The 15,135-nt window shown below is 39.2% G+C and overlaps 1 protein-coding gene across 2 annotated transcripts in view; it reads left to right on the forward strand.

Moving 5' to 3' along the window:
* Positions 1-15,135, forward strand: part of LOC148950378 (damage-control phosphatase 1-like) — a 156,735-nt gene that overhangs the window by 72,538 nt on the left and 69,062 nt on the right. The window contains exon 6 of one of the 2 annotated variants that reach the window (XM_089092360.1): positions 1-1,023. This exon is cut by the window's left edge and continues 596 nt beyond it. The exons of the other annotated variant lie outside the window; for it this stretch is intronic. The gene's annotated coding sequence lies outside the window, so the exon portion shown is untranslated. Of the gene's footprint in view, positions 1,024-15,135 lie in introns of those variants that run through there. 2 annotated transcript variants of the gene reach the window in all.

Below are 15,135 nucleotides of genomic sequence, written 5' to 3' on the forward strand. Positions count from 1 at the left end.
TTTCTACTTTCTCTTTTCTACTGGCTCTTGTTATGTTTTTCCCCTTTTGTGTGTGTCACCCTTTTGTTTGTGATAGTCACTTTGATTTTTACTATTTCCTTTATGTGATCCAATTTCAGTTATATGTAAGTCAACTCTTATCCAAAATTAAATTCAATCAAAATTAAGGGCCTTAGAATTCCCATAAAAAATGCAGTAGGCAATGCGACTCCGGAAATTTGATAGTAGTATGCGATTTAGGATTAGCTGGTGCAATTACGAATGACTTACCAAGAAACAAATTTAATATTGGGTATTTTTAACTCAGTTCGTTTCTGTTGTATTCAGTTTGGTATAAATAAATCATTCAAGAAAAGAGTGACGTGGATTGCAAGCATTTTTTATGTATTAATATATGCATTTTGTGTGAATATCCAATACTGTGTGCATTGATCAAATGTTTAGGCATTTGTGTAGATCTTCTAAAAGCCAATATTGGCATCAGTAAGTAAAGCCATTCTACACATTTTAAAGGCGTTTGGGTTTATAAGGCTGATATACGCTGCTTCGGGAAAAATCAGATTTTACTCTTTTTATTCACTCAGAGAAACACCAATATTGTAAGGCTAAACCTCGTATCACAAATTATGATTAAAAGTTATGCAAGTTTTGGTTAGCCTCTTCATACAACAGGTTACGAGCACTTTCGACAATTAGGAAATTAAGAAAATTTTATTTTGATGATATTAACAGGTTCGTCATTTAAGTCTCTTTATTTTTAAATGCATTTCTCCACTTCCTTGTATTAATCATTCTTTCTCTATTTGTGTCTGTTAGTGGTATTTTGAAACACCTGAGCAAATATTCCTGAGCAAATATTCGTTTGACATTGGTGCACTGTCATTTTTTGAAATGTATGTAGAACTTAAGATATTAAAACTTTTCTTAGTGGCATTTGCTACAGATGAACAAATATTAATTTTACATTGGTGCACTGTCATTTTTGGAATGTATATAGAACTTTAAATATTAAAACTTTTCTTATCGAAATTTAAGATTTTGTGTTTTCAAACGATAATACTAGGTTAACAAAAAAGTCGTCTTTTATGAAAGTACAAAATTTGCAGAATTTCTGATGTTACAACTTTTTCCTGTCACTTTTCCTTGTGCAAAGGTGACTTACCTTTTTTTTTATAGAAATCTAGAATTATACCTCTGAATATTGATTAATTGATTGATAATTTTACTACTTATTAGAAAAATGGTACACACCACAAATTTATGGAATAAATACAAAAAGAAGACTGGGCACTATACAAAACAACAAAAATGAACTGAATACAGTAGTTTTATTTATACAAGCAGTCATAGTTTAGAATAAAAACTCCAACTAAATGGCGCTAGTACTTACACTGAAAAAAAGAATACTACTACTACTAACAATTCACCACAGCACCAAGCCGCCTGAGGCCAACACAACTACGCACGCTCCTTCTCCATCCCAATCTATACAAACCCTCCCTTTTTACACCCTCTCACGAAGTTCCCATTTCCTTTAGATCTTTCATTATGACGTCCTCCCAGACGAGGACGACCTGCTTTCGGTTTAGCCCTAGACGGTTGGTCGAAAAGAACAATCTTCGACAATCTGTCATTCTTCATCCGCACAACGTGCCCTAGCCATTTCATCCTTTCTTTCATTATAGCCCTAGAGAGCGGTATTGAAACACGTTTTTCTTACAGCCTATTGTTTGAAATACGGTCAGTCAGACGGGTACCTAGAACAATCCTTAACCAATTTCTCTGGAAAAGATCTAGCAAATCTTCATCCGCTTTTTTTGAAGCGCCCATGCTTCAGAGCGGTATTTGACTACTGTCATCACTGTAGCTTCTAATTTTCTAATCTTGGTTTGCAGACTTATCTTCCTATTCTTCCAAACTTTTTTTAATTGTGAAAAAAACACCATGAGCCTTGGCTATTCTACTTTTAATATCTTTACTAATAATACTACCAACGTAAGTGAAGCTGCCCACTTGATCAATTTTTTCATTACCCAACGTCACCTTTCTTCACTTATTTCTAGCCTTAGTGACTTAGTCTTCTTAACATTAATTTTCAAACCTATTCTAGGACCCTGAACTCGAAAAGCCTCTAAAAGTTCATTCATTTTGCTCACACTTTCCTCTAGGATGCTTAAATCATCAGCATAATCTAAGTCCAGGAGAGTTTTTCGTCCCTGTTTCGTTCCGTGGTCTCCCATTGCCTTTCCTGCGCTCCTGAATACAAAATCCATCAAAATAATCCGTATAAAGGGAGATAGAACACAACCCTGCTTAACTCCTGATTTTATACAAAACCAGCTGCTAACCTCATTTCCTACCTTAACCGCAGCAGTGTTATTCTCGTACATAGCACTAGTCGCTCTAATATATTTGTCTGGTATGCCATACAAGGATAAAACCTTTGTTAAAGTTTTTCTATCTACAGAATCAAACGCTTGTTCACAATCTATAAAATTAGGGATCAAAGGTGTTTGACAACTCAGGCACTTCTCAATTATTAACCTAAGAGTGAAAGTTTGTTCGACACATCATCTACCTTTTCTAAAACCACACTGATCATCTCTTAAGACTTTGTCTACAGCATCTCTCAGCCTAAAAAGTATCATATCATTATGTAATTCGCTACCTATATAGACCAGACTAATGCCTCGATAATTATCAAACTCACTTTTGTCACCTTTCTTATAAAATGGCTTAATTAAGGTTTTCCTAAAATCATTTCGTACTTCCCCTTTTTCAAAAATCATATTCATAATCTTCGGTAACTTATTTCTAACCTCAGAGCCACCATATCTAAGAAACTCATTTACTACCCTATCAGCACTTGGAGCCTCATTATTTTTTAATCCTTTTAGTGCTGTCGTTAATTCTTCCTCGCAAAACAAATCTTCCTTCGCATCCAAAGTATCACAAACTTTTTCATTTTCCTCTATATTTTTACCTGCAACTCTATCTCGGTTACGCAAAAAAAAAAAGAATAATACGAGACTATAACTTATAAAACATTGACATGTAAAAAGGAACGAACGAATTGGTGAAACGGTTTGTTCTTGGAGTGGACAATTCCAGTCTCACTTTGTTAGCTGACTTTGTGTTAATTTTATTCTTCATAACTGGTGGTAGAATCTCTATTTTATTCACTACAAAGAAGGAATTGGCCAAATTTGCAGATCAAACCCGAACGACGTTCGTGAAGGGACGGTAGTTGCAGGACGGGTAACGCCGATTCATATCTTGTATATGCGTCTGAAAGAATAATTTTAAAGGCTCTTTTTTTGTAGTGACTCAAGTTAATCGCTTAGGTACCTTGTGTTGTTGACTTGAGGGCCCCATACAGGGCAAGCATACTCAATAATTGGTCGGATGTATGTAAGATAAGCTGTCTTAAGTTAGGACACATAAAAACCGAAATGACGTAGTAAGATAAGGATACGCATCGCACCATTCTCCTTTATAGTGATTGTATCAACATGAGTACTAAACAAGCAGTCAACACTAAATGTGACACCAAGAATTACAGCTGAAGATACACTAGGATACGGTAGAGGAGGACTGACAAAGTCCCTCTTTAGGGGATTAAAGCGAAGGATGTTGAATTATATCTCGACCCACTCTTTCGCTATGTAGAAGAAAGAATGCGCGGTGTTCAAGTTTCTGAAAAGTGCAGCTTTCTTAGATAACAGAAATTTTATCACAGGAAGTGAAAATGATGTGAAAACTGTGTGTAAGGGATTGCATTGGTACAACTAAGGATTTCACGTGAGAATACACAGACAAAAGAGCAGTGTTCTACCCTTTGAACAAATCTGTAAATTACGACGACATAGCAAGAAACTGTTGACTACCATTTGCAGAAAAAACGCGAGTATTGGGCCTGACTTTTGAGAATGTGGTGAACACAAAAAAAGTCGGGATATTGAGTCAACCAAGAAAAGCCTTTTCAAAACGATGTTTGAAAGAGTTCTGTATGTCAATACGTATTGCTTCACGCTATTATTTTACACTGCTCCTCTTTTCGCATTACCTGAAAACCTTGCCAAACAAATTGAGCAAAACAATTAAGCAAAAAAATTCCAACCTCTCTGTGGTGGATTGTCAGTGCCCTGAAGAAATCAGAGGAATTGGGAGCACTGAGATGTGACTTGGGAAAGGAGGAACTAAAGAAGGTATCACGGGATGTTTTTAGAAGTGAGAAAGAACCAAATTACAGAGCTAGAAAAAAGGAACCGTTCATTGATTTTCATTTATCGTTTGAAAATCTAAATGAATTGCCGTTTAATTAGGAACAGAAAGACTTTGTGTACTGCATGATTCATGGAATATTACCCTTTAGTAATACAGTGAGTCGCATATCGAAAACCCAAACGCCTACTTGGTCAATGTGTGGAGACGAAGTGCTTGACGGACTATTGCACGAATTGATTCAATGCCCCTCGAACAGTGGATTACCCCAAAGATTATTGGACATATTAGAAAATAAAGGAATAAAACAACGTCTGTAGAAGAAAGCTCTGAAGCTGTCTTCTTTTTAAATAAGTGTAGATTTTTAAGTTAGTGTAAGTGACATTCAGTTTGAAGTTAAGTGAAAAAGATTATTATGTCATCGAGAGGAGAGGAGGTGGGATTGAAAAAAAAGCGAAGGATAGAAAATGAAGGAATAAAAACAACGTCTGCAGAAGAAAAGCAGAAAGCTTTAAAGCTGTGCTTTTGTGTTAAAGGTAAGCCAAGGAATTATGCGCTGTGTTTGATGGTGACAAGTGTAGCATGCATGTGTGGAAAATGCGGAAACGTCAAAAGCAGGTCAAAACTCCTTTATTGAATGTTTGGCTTGAAAGTTATGTGACTGACTTGAGACGGAGTCGAGTATGGAGGGAGAGAGTAGATGTGGAATGGATGAGTAAAACTGAGTTTTAAATTTGAAAATTTAGCCAAATGGGTATTAAAACGATTCTAGTAGTTTATTTGTGTGTTATTAAAGAAGGATTAGAATGGCGTGCCTAAAGATATTGTAAGGGCACAGCATTATACTCCTCCTAGGTTTATTTTGGAGTTGAGAGGATGAAGGATGATATATAATTTATTGAGAACAAGGCTTTAAGAAAAATACTTGTGTATTATTAATGTATTTCCACGGTGAAAGGGGTGCCCTTATGGCGGAAGGGCACCCTGCAAAACCGGGCTACCCAAATTAAAAAATATAACATGTTTTTAAATTAGTGTAGGTGACATTCAATTTTGAAGTTAAGTGAAAAAGATTATTATGTCACCGAGAGGAGAGGAGGTGGGATTTTAAAAAATGCAAAGGCTAATGGCGAATAAGGTCAAAGGCTTTTCGGTAATCCACTAAAGGAAGATCGAGAATCGCACTTCCTCGATCAAGCCACTCGGCAATAAAGTGATAAATTCTCATTGATTAAACAGTTGTACTGCTTCCTTTCAAGCATCCGTACTGATATGTGTCAAGAGAAAAAGAAACCTGTGTCATCAGCTTGCGGTATATAAGCGTTTCTGCCTAGGGAGCACTAGGGAACACTTGCTCTTGGAAACACTGGTTAATAATGGAGGAGAGTGGTTTGACAAGGAAAATAGCGAATTCGCGTAACAACTTTAAAGAAAGCTCGCCAGGGTAAGACGCACAGTTCCTATTCAACTTCTGAAGTTTGTTGTAAACGGCAAACTCAGAAAATTTTACCTACATCATCAATCTCTGCTTCAGTAATGAGAGACTCGATCTCTGAACGGTGATTGACGGAAAAGTGGTACGATGCCAACAAAAAAGGAGTTCACTTCCGTAGCCGATAACAAGGTACCATCCTCTTTCAATACCCTTAAGTCACTGGGCCTCATTTTACCAGCAAGTCTTTTTACTGACGAATGCCATTTGTGTGGATCTGTCGTAAGTTAGGGCATAATTCTGGCCGTCATATATCGTCTCTTGGCTCGCCTGTTCAGTTTGACAATTTGGTTCCGCAACTTGGCTGAAACAACTGAATCGCTGTTGCTGTGAAGGCGGCAGGGAGTCTTAATTAGGTCCTTGTGGTCGTGTGAGATCCATGGTTTATCAGTATCTGTAACGGTAATGACTTTAGTCGGAAAACAAGCATGGAACTTTTCCTGAAGTAGGCTATTTAGCTTACTGACTTTGACGTTGATGTCCGGCTCGGAGTAAATGTCATCAAATTCGTAGTTGCCGTTCCAGCTACCAAATATAGAAATCGAATCTCTTGTTAGTGGTCGTATAGTAGTTTTGACTCGTTTGGTTTTGGGGATTGCTGAATTTGCTTCCCAGGAAATTATGGAATTATCGGAAATCTGGGGGGGGGGTCCTAGGGACCGCGGTGCATCATTGAAGTCAGTAAGGATCGTAAAGATCAAGTCAAGTATGCTTTCACTCTGATGGGTCGGTATTGCAACAACTTGCCGCATGTCCAAGACACTAGAGACCCACTGTTTGTTTGTTTGGTTAAAGTCACCTGCAATCACAAAGGCAGGAGAGGTATACTTTTGACGCATTTTGTCTACGAAAAACTGTATGTCCTCAATAAGTTCTTTCCTGTTTTTTGCACTCTCAGGGTAATAGACCGAAGCGACTATCAAACGCGAGAATCTTCTTGATAAATGTGTTGCCTTACATTCCGTTTACCATATCTCATGGTCGGTGTCAATTGGATCGCTTAACAACTTTGACGGTTGATCGTCCCGAAAATAAAGTCCTACGCCACCTCCACGACGATTCAGGCCACGGTTGCGACGAGTATTAAAGTAGCCAGTTTAGCCTTTAATGTGCGCTGACTCAGAAGTAATGTCCCAGCATTCACTTATTAATTCGATTGAGGCGTTGTTCTGCTTGATTATAACTTCGAGTTCTTAAATTTTACTGTTAAATGAACGAGCCATACAATTGAGTATATTAGGCAGCTTTTGTTTAGCTGAAAAACACTGAGGATGTAGAGCTGGCGGCGTTTTTTTCACAGTCGGTAATCACAACTGGTTTGCAGTACCATGGAGTGAGCATAGACGGCGTTTTATGAGCAGGAAAGCAATTTACTGGTACTAGGCTGCTTGGTCTACGCAGTACGGCTTTAATCTTGTTCATAGTTGAAATTAACACTGGTATCTTCATCCTCTTTTTGAGTCTGCCTCCACGTTTACCGCAATGAGAGCGTTTGATAGATGTTGTGGCTATGGTAGAGCCATCTGGTGCCGCTTTAGAAGTGTAAATTGCTTTAAGCTACAAAATGTAGATGGCGCCATCACCAAGCAAGGTGAATAAGGTTCGAATAGGATGATCTTCTCGTATTTAATTTGCATGGCAATATCTCTAAGCAAGGTCAAGAACACAAAGCCATTGGTTACTTACACCATCACTGCAGGAAACTCGGAAAAACCAGTACAAAACAAGCTAAACTGAGATGACGAGGGTCAGCTTTTTCATATCGCTCACAGCGCCATTCCATCGTCATCACAGTGCCCAGAGACTGAGATAAAATATGTACACACAAAGGTACTTACTTTGACAACGCTACTAGTCTCGACTAACTTTAAGAGTTTCGTCCGGCGCTTCAAGAGAGCTATAATATGGTCAGAAATGCTGTAACGGTGTGACACCTATAAATACTTGATCCAAGACAGTAAGCTTAGAAGATATTTCACATACTAATAAAAACCTGAACACAGGTTTCTTCTATCACTGGCGGAGAAAGAAAATAAATCCAAAAATGGAGAAAAAGGTAAACAGTATGGTGTAACCAAAGCACTGTACACCCTGGGCTCGAATCTGTTGGTTAAATATATATACATTTTTTTTTTAGATGACCGAGCCCCGTGTGCTTTTCTCGCGTTTACCCCAAAACGAATCTTATGTAGGGGAAGCACAGAACCCATATTGAACCTAATAAGTATTCTTAAGTAGACAAGATATTCTGCCATTGCAATTTGTTGATTACCCGACTTGAAAATCCGTTTTTTTTTAATTCGCTACACTTCTACTAAGCGCAAAGACTTCACTTTTGCTATAACCAAATGTAAGGCCAATTTATTTAAATGCTGCACTAAATATAACATAACAAAGTTTACTTTAGTTCGAGAAAGTCATCGACTTGTGTTTGAAGTGTCATCTGCATAGTTAAATAATAAGAGATGTAATATACGGAAGACCCAATGTGAGTGGAAATGCTTTGAATTAAGCGTTCAGCTCATCATTCAAGTACATCGGAAGTTTTGTAAGAGAACCTCTGACAATGCTTTGAATTATTTCTGGTGAAACAGCTATTCCTTTCTGCTGCTTACTTATGGAGTAGTACCAAGTTGGCCCCATATAAAGAATCGTTTTTTTTAATATTCGTTTTCAGGGTCGTGAGGGAATAGATTTCTGGCCCTGAAGGACGATATTACTATGCAACGGCGGTGATGAAATACCACCCTGCCTGATCCTTTTCCTCACAAGTGCTGACTTGCCTGAGATAATCGGTCAACTACTGACGCACCTACACCGATTCTTCATTTATAAGCGATGAAATCTCTTCAGAACTTGCATTGACCTTTGTAAAAGGTGTAAGTGCCGTAGGATCATTGACTGCCTCCCCTCACAAATTTGGATTATTGTTCGTAAAGTAAAATGAATCCCTCTGTAAAATATGTCGTTTGATAAATCCTACAGAATCCTGTACAAATTGACAATACTGTCCTTGTATCGTGATTTATAACTTCAAAAATGGAATAACCGATTCTACGTTTTAAAAAAACTCATAGTATAATTGGATTTGTTGGGGACTCAAGATATGAGCATTGCACGAAGGGGCACTGTGCATCTAGAGCGCCCTTTTGCTGAACTATTGACAGAGAGTATTACGCTAACCTCACTAAGTTGATTTGAAACGTACTGGGAATTACAACAGTATTACATTCCCTATGACAATGTAATACTGGACTTGGCACCATGAATATCAATGAAATAATCGATGTCTTTGACATGGATCCGCAGATGTCCGAATACAAATCTTATTGTGTAACATCAAATTTCCTCGAACCAATTTAAAGTGTCAACAATGCTTATCAGTAGCACATATTCTTCGGGGTGTGGGTTAAAGTCCTGTCACTGATTTATTTGAGATGAGGGTTAGCAGCGTGAATCTATAAGCAGAGACTGAGTCGACCCAGCTCCAAATGGGTACCTGAAGAAATCTAGAACAAAGCACGGGAAATGTCGGACGATTTGCCCCCAACCACGCATAGCACTCCTGACTAGAGACAGAATCAGGATATCTGTACCTGCGCTACACAGACCATTGGTTGGAATGCGCAAAATGTTTTTATTGAGTAAAATGCGATATGGCTCCAAAATCACATTTTTGGTTGTTTGGAGTTGAGAGCCTGGGAAGTATAAACACGGTACCGTTATAATATTTCTGGTTGAAAACACCTAACCTGGGGTTTGGAGCCCGGAATCTCCAAAACTAGGCGGATGTGAATGCAACAGTGTGAGTTTTGTGTTCATCCACAAATCGTCTGCTGACTAGTAGGCTTCTGCAACATCTTGGAGAGATGTTCAATAGTACGATAAGCAATGTCATTTCCTGTTACAAGGGATACCCCGAAGTCGTAATCTCCTTTCTTAGCCATTTTTAGTGGTCATAGAAAGGGGTCTTTTATATTGAGGGATAGCAGGGAGCTAGGCACGCCATTAGGGGACACTGGGGGCAACTCGCCTAACCATATAGCGGGATAACGCGTGACTCGTAAAATATTTTTTCTTTAAGACCTACTAACCCCTAAACTTTTCTTTCTAAGAGGGAATGTCCTAATTTATCATAAGTTGTAGGCTGTTTTAAGTTTTATAAGCGTACCATATTTCCAATTTATTCATCAAACTGACAGACACGCTAGCTTCAAACCATCCCCCGCAAAGTGGCATCTTGGTGATTCGTCTAGTCAGTGGTCAGCAAAGTGCGGCTCCAGAGCCGCACGTGGCTCTTTGGCTTCTTAAGTGCAGTTCTGCCACAAATATTCACGGAAGGGGCAACAATATTTTCATTTTAACTAATTTGGTAAGAAAATAATTAGCTAATATCTTATTTTGATAAATCAAAGTTCTTCTATAAATCATGAACATTTATAATTTTTGGTTTAAATTAAAAGATAAATAAGTAATTAAAGCTTTATACTGCTGTAAAAATATGTAACGAATATCAAGTTGAATTTTATTAGTTTTCGTAAATGTAAGCACAAATCATATAAAAGCTACTGGTTGAAATTGTACCCATGTTTTAGGCGTACTCCGATGTGATACAAAGGTACCACAAGTATGCTCGGGCATACTTTTTCTAAAGTAGTAGGGTACAAATTGGCATCACAGACCAGCAGTTGCAGTGTGAACAATTTTGTCTTACTTACGGTAGTAGTGGGGGCATTTCAGGTTCTGCGGGTGCCCACCCCCGATTTCTACGGGAACCCTCTCCCTTCCATTGGATTCTACTGGAGCCCTCTGACGTCACGCGACACACCTATTTCTAGCGGATGGTTGGCAAGATTCGGAGCGCAAGCCCTGTTTCTAGGCGAAATTTCCAGGCATAATTACTTGGAGTGGGGTCCGTATAATACACAAGGTTTAATAATAAGCTCCTAGCCCCTCACCCCTGTTTCTAGCGCATGCCCCTTGACGTCGCGGTGCACATTCGCGTTTTAAGCGCATGTTACACCACGCGAAACACCCTCACCTTTAAAGAGTCAGATAAGTGGAGCTACCAATCCCTCGCACCTACACAGTGCAGTCACCTGTTTTATTAAAGGGAACACACTTGGCAAAACTCCATGACGACCCCTCTGGACTCCAATGACTTCATACGACTTACCCCATTTCAAACAGACAGGTCTAATATGCTTGACGCAGGTTTGCGTAACCCTACCACAGGAGCCCATGAGGGAATCCCCGCTTGTAACGTAACGACACCCTAAGCCCCCAAAGCATTCTTTTTCATTGACTTAATGGCGGTACACACTTTATGTAAGGTCAACGCATCTTACGCATGGACGGCGTATCCCTCACTGCCAGATAATACCATTTTGACATTTTCCGCCCAAAAGCCTCAAGACATTTTCTTTTTTCGGCATTTCATTTTTCACTCAAAACACCTTTCATTTTTTTTCTAGAGTTCTTGACCCCACCAGGACTCGAAAGGTCATTCCCTTCCAATGATACTGCGCCCCAAACAAGTCGTCCATCAAACCTTTGCAAATATTTTGTATCTTGAACCATACTCTAAAAATAAGCTATTGCACTACACCTCAGATTCCCCATTTTTTGGCACCCGTTAGAATGGCGTATTTACTGCCAAATTTGGCACGCACTTGGAAAATAATCTCTTTCCAGGGGACAGTTGTTCTCAAGATATTCTCGCAAGATGATCTTCCAAACTCTCCCATTTGGTATCTTTGCTTAAGATATACATTGCCGTTAATACGCAATACGCATGTGTGTGTGCCATGCTGGAGCTCCATGGGGTCCTTTTAGTCTAGTTTGTGAGATACGCTTGTGTCATTCATATCAGACCTGATCACGGGAAATCCAGGGGTCTTCCAGAAAAACAATGTATCAATGGCTGGAATTTTGCCAGGGTGGGAATCTTGCCATACGCAAATCTTGCTATCTGAACGCTAGAAACAGAGGTGCTCTGACGTTAGAGGGTTGCCGTAGAAACTCATAGATAATTTCCCTATTATTACTACTTTTGAATTATCTCGAGTAAGACCGTTTTTTAGTCTCTTTTATCGCCTAGCCGAAGCCGGAATTTCGTCCCAGGAATGAGTAGACATAGACCAAACTCCCCCACTGCGCGTAGGATGGCCGGATTCCGTTCCCCAAAAAGAGTAGATACAGACCAAACTCCCCACAGCACAAGGGGTGGACAGGAATAAGAATTTTCACCCTTTGCGTATTTTTATATTTTGGTGAAAAATGTATCATGGGCTAAGAGAAACCGTTCGGGGGACTGGACACTTCCCCGGAGGCGAACAGCGAACAGGTCGATACCTTAATGGAGGGAGGTAGGATAATAAAAAATAAACACTGGAATCTCCTCCCCCACGGTTCCCCCTCCCCTGGAGTCCTCTCCCTTTGTCTTTCCTTAAATTATTCTTTATCCTTTTAAAGCCACAATAACGCCTAAAACACTACATCTATCGTCAATGCGGCCTCTGAAAATGAAGGCTACTAGGTGGGAGTTAGAAAATATTGTTAGGATGTTGTGAGATATCTATGAATCTACCTTAAAGAAAAAGGGTTATTCCTTAAAAGCTCTTAATATGTCTTAAATTACATCTAATATCACTCTCCCCTCCCCCTACCTTCCGGGGTTGCAGGCTAGAAGCCTCGGTTTTTTATAATAGATGGTTATTTTTTGCGTATATGATAATATGACATTTTCATCTCTTATTTTGTCGTGTTTTTTAGCTGTCTTTTTTATGTTTTATTGCTTGTCAATTTGTTTTTATTTACAATATTTGTGTTTTTAAGATTTATTGTTTGGGACGCGTCTCTCATACCTAGGCGTTTACGTAATTTAAACATACATTTCCCCTTGGTAGATGTCCAAACTGATAAAAAGCCTGCTTATTGTCCAGAGCGGAATGGTGCTACGACACTGTTTTCACACTAGCACCAGATCTCCGCATGACACCCCCCCCCCTTTGAAAACAGAGAAGCCCCCTTTTTTTCTTTACAAGTGTTTGATACTCTAAGCATTTCATCTCACAATGTAACACTATTGCTGCCCCTGCGACATACCCCTGACATCACCCCCCCCCTCTCCTAAAAAAAACATTTCTTAGAAATTGCTTGTTAAAAATTTTATTTTCAAGTCATTCATTTGGGTTTTCGCAAGCAATTCGTGCCATAGTACAGCAATATAACTACTCTAAGACACCCCCTGTCATCATCCCATCTTCCCCAATAACATTTTTCAGACATTTCTTGTTAAAAATTTTATTTTCAAGTCATTCATTTGGGTTTTCGCAAGCAATTCGGTCCCACAGTACCACACTATAACTGCTCTAAGACACCCCTCTGTCATTGCCCCATCCCCCCCAAAAAAAATTTCAGACATTTCGCGTTAAAATTTTTATTTCAAGTCATTCACTCGGGTTTTCGCAAGCAATTCAGCCTACAGTACCACACTATATCTACTCTAAGACACCCCTCTCATCGCTCCATCTCCCCAAAACACTTTTCACACATTTCTCATTAAAAATTTTATTTTTAAGCCATTCGTTCGGGTTTTCGCAAGCAATTCAGCCTACAGTACCACACTATAACTACTCTAAGACACCCCTCTGACATCACCCCATATCCCCAAAACATTTTCAGACATTTCTCATTAAAAATTTTATTTTCAACTAATTCATTTGGGTTTTCGCAAGCAATTCGTGCCATAGTACAGCACTTTAACAGTAGTATCGCCTCGCGGCTTTCAAGCGGTCAGTACCCCCGGAATACGAGCGGTCCCCCTGGAATACAAGCGGTCAGATAGGAAAATTCACATTGAATTTCTACGGCATGCCCTCTGACGTCATGGCACCCCTGTTTTTAGGCGACATTCCCGCGCTTGGCAAGACTTCAAAGGTTAGGTCAGGTTACTTGAATTTCTATGAGAGCCCTGGCAAGATTCCAAGCGCATATCCTATTTCAAGGTGAAATTCCCAGGTGTTTCATTTACTTGGAATGTGGTCCGTATAATAGAAAAGTAGTAATAATAGGGAAATTATGACATCACGATGCACACCCCTGTTTCAAGCGCATGTTACAACATGCGCCACACCCTCGCCTTTAAATGGTCAGATAAGTGGAGCTACCAAACCATCGCACCTGCACAGTGTAGTCACCTGTTCTATTAAAGGGAACACACATGGCAAGACTCCATTACTTATCCCTCTGGACTCCAATGACGTCATACGACTTACTTAGTTTCAAACGGACAGGTCTAAAATGCCTGACGCAATTTTGCGCAACCTTACAACAGGAACCCATGGGGGAATCCCGGTTTGTAGCTCACACCTTACGTAATGAGTGTGCAACAGTGTCACGTAATTTTTTTTCATTAGCTTAATGGGGGTACACACTTTACGTAATGGTTACGTATCCATTACTGCCAGATAATACCATTTTAAGATTTTTTGCCGAAAACCCTCAAGACATTTTCTTTTTCGGCTTTTCTTTTTTTCGCCCAAAACCCCCAAAGCTTTTTTTCATTAACTTAATGACGGTACACACTTTACGTAATGATTGCGCATCTATCACTGCCAGATAATACAGTTTTGACTTATTTCACCCCAAACCCTTTCTCTTTCGGTGTTTCATTTTCGCTCGAAACATCATTCATTTTCTTTCTAGAGTTCTTGACCCCACCAGGACTCGAAAGGTCATTCCATTCCAGTGGAACAGTGCTCCAAGCAAGTAGTCCAAGAAACCCTTATCAATATTTTGTATCTTGAACCATATTCTAAAAATAAACTATTGCACAACACCTGAGATTCCCCATTTGTTGGCACTCATTAGAACCACGTGTTTACATCGAAATTTGTCACGTACTTGGAAAAACATCTATTTCCAGGGGACATTTGCTTTCAAGATATTAATAAAGGGGAAATGTGTGTCTTACTCGTGCAAGAGATTATATCTAAAAAACACAGATACTGTAAATGAAAACAAATTGATAAGCAATAAAAGATAAGAAAGACAGCTAAAAAACACGACAAAAAATAAAAGATGACAATGTCATATTATATGGCATTTCACCCATGTGACACCGCCCCCGCCCCCTTCATCCCCTACTTGACCTAATATTAGTGAGCTTTCCCATTTTTTGCCAGTCGTTAGAACGGCATGTTTATTACCAAATTTGATACACTCCGGGGGATATTTGCTTTCAAGATATTAATAAAGGGAAATGCGTGTCTTACTCATCCCGAACAATACACACACACACACACACACAAACACACACACACACAAACACACACACAAACACACACACACACACACACAAAAACACGAACACAAAACACACACACACAAAACTTTTATTTAACAGTATACGTTAC

This window comes from Artemia sp. Qi Xiang Cuo, chromosome 7 (assembly GCF_049724085.1).
Source record: "Artemia sp. Qi Xiang Cuo chromosome 7, ASM4972408v1, whole genome shotgun sequence".
Lineage (NCBI taxonomy): Eukaryota > Metazoa > Arthropoda > Branchiopoda > Anostraca > Artemiidae > Artemia > Artemia sp. Qi Xiang Cuo.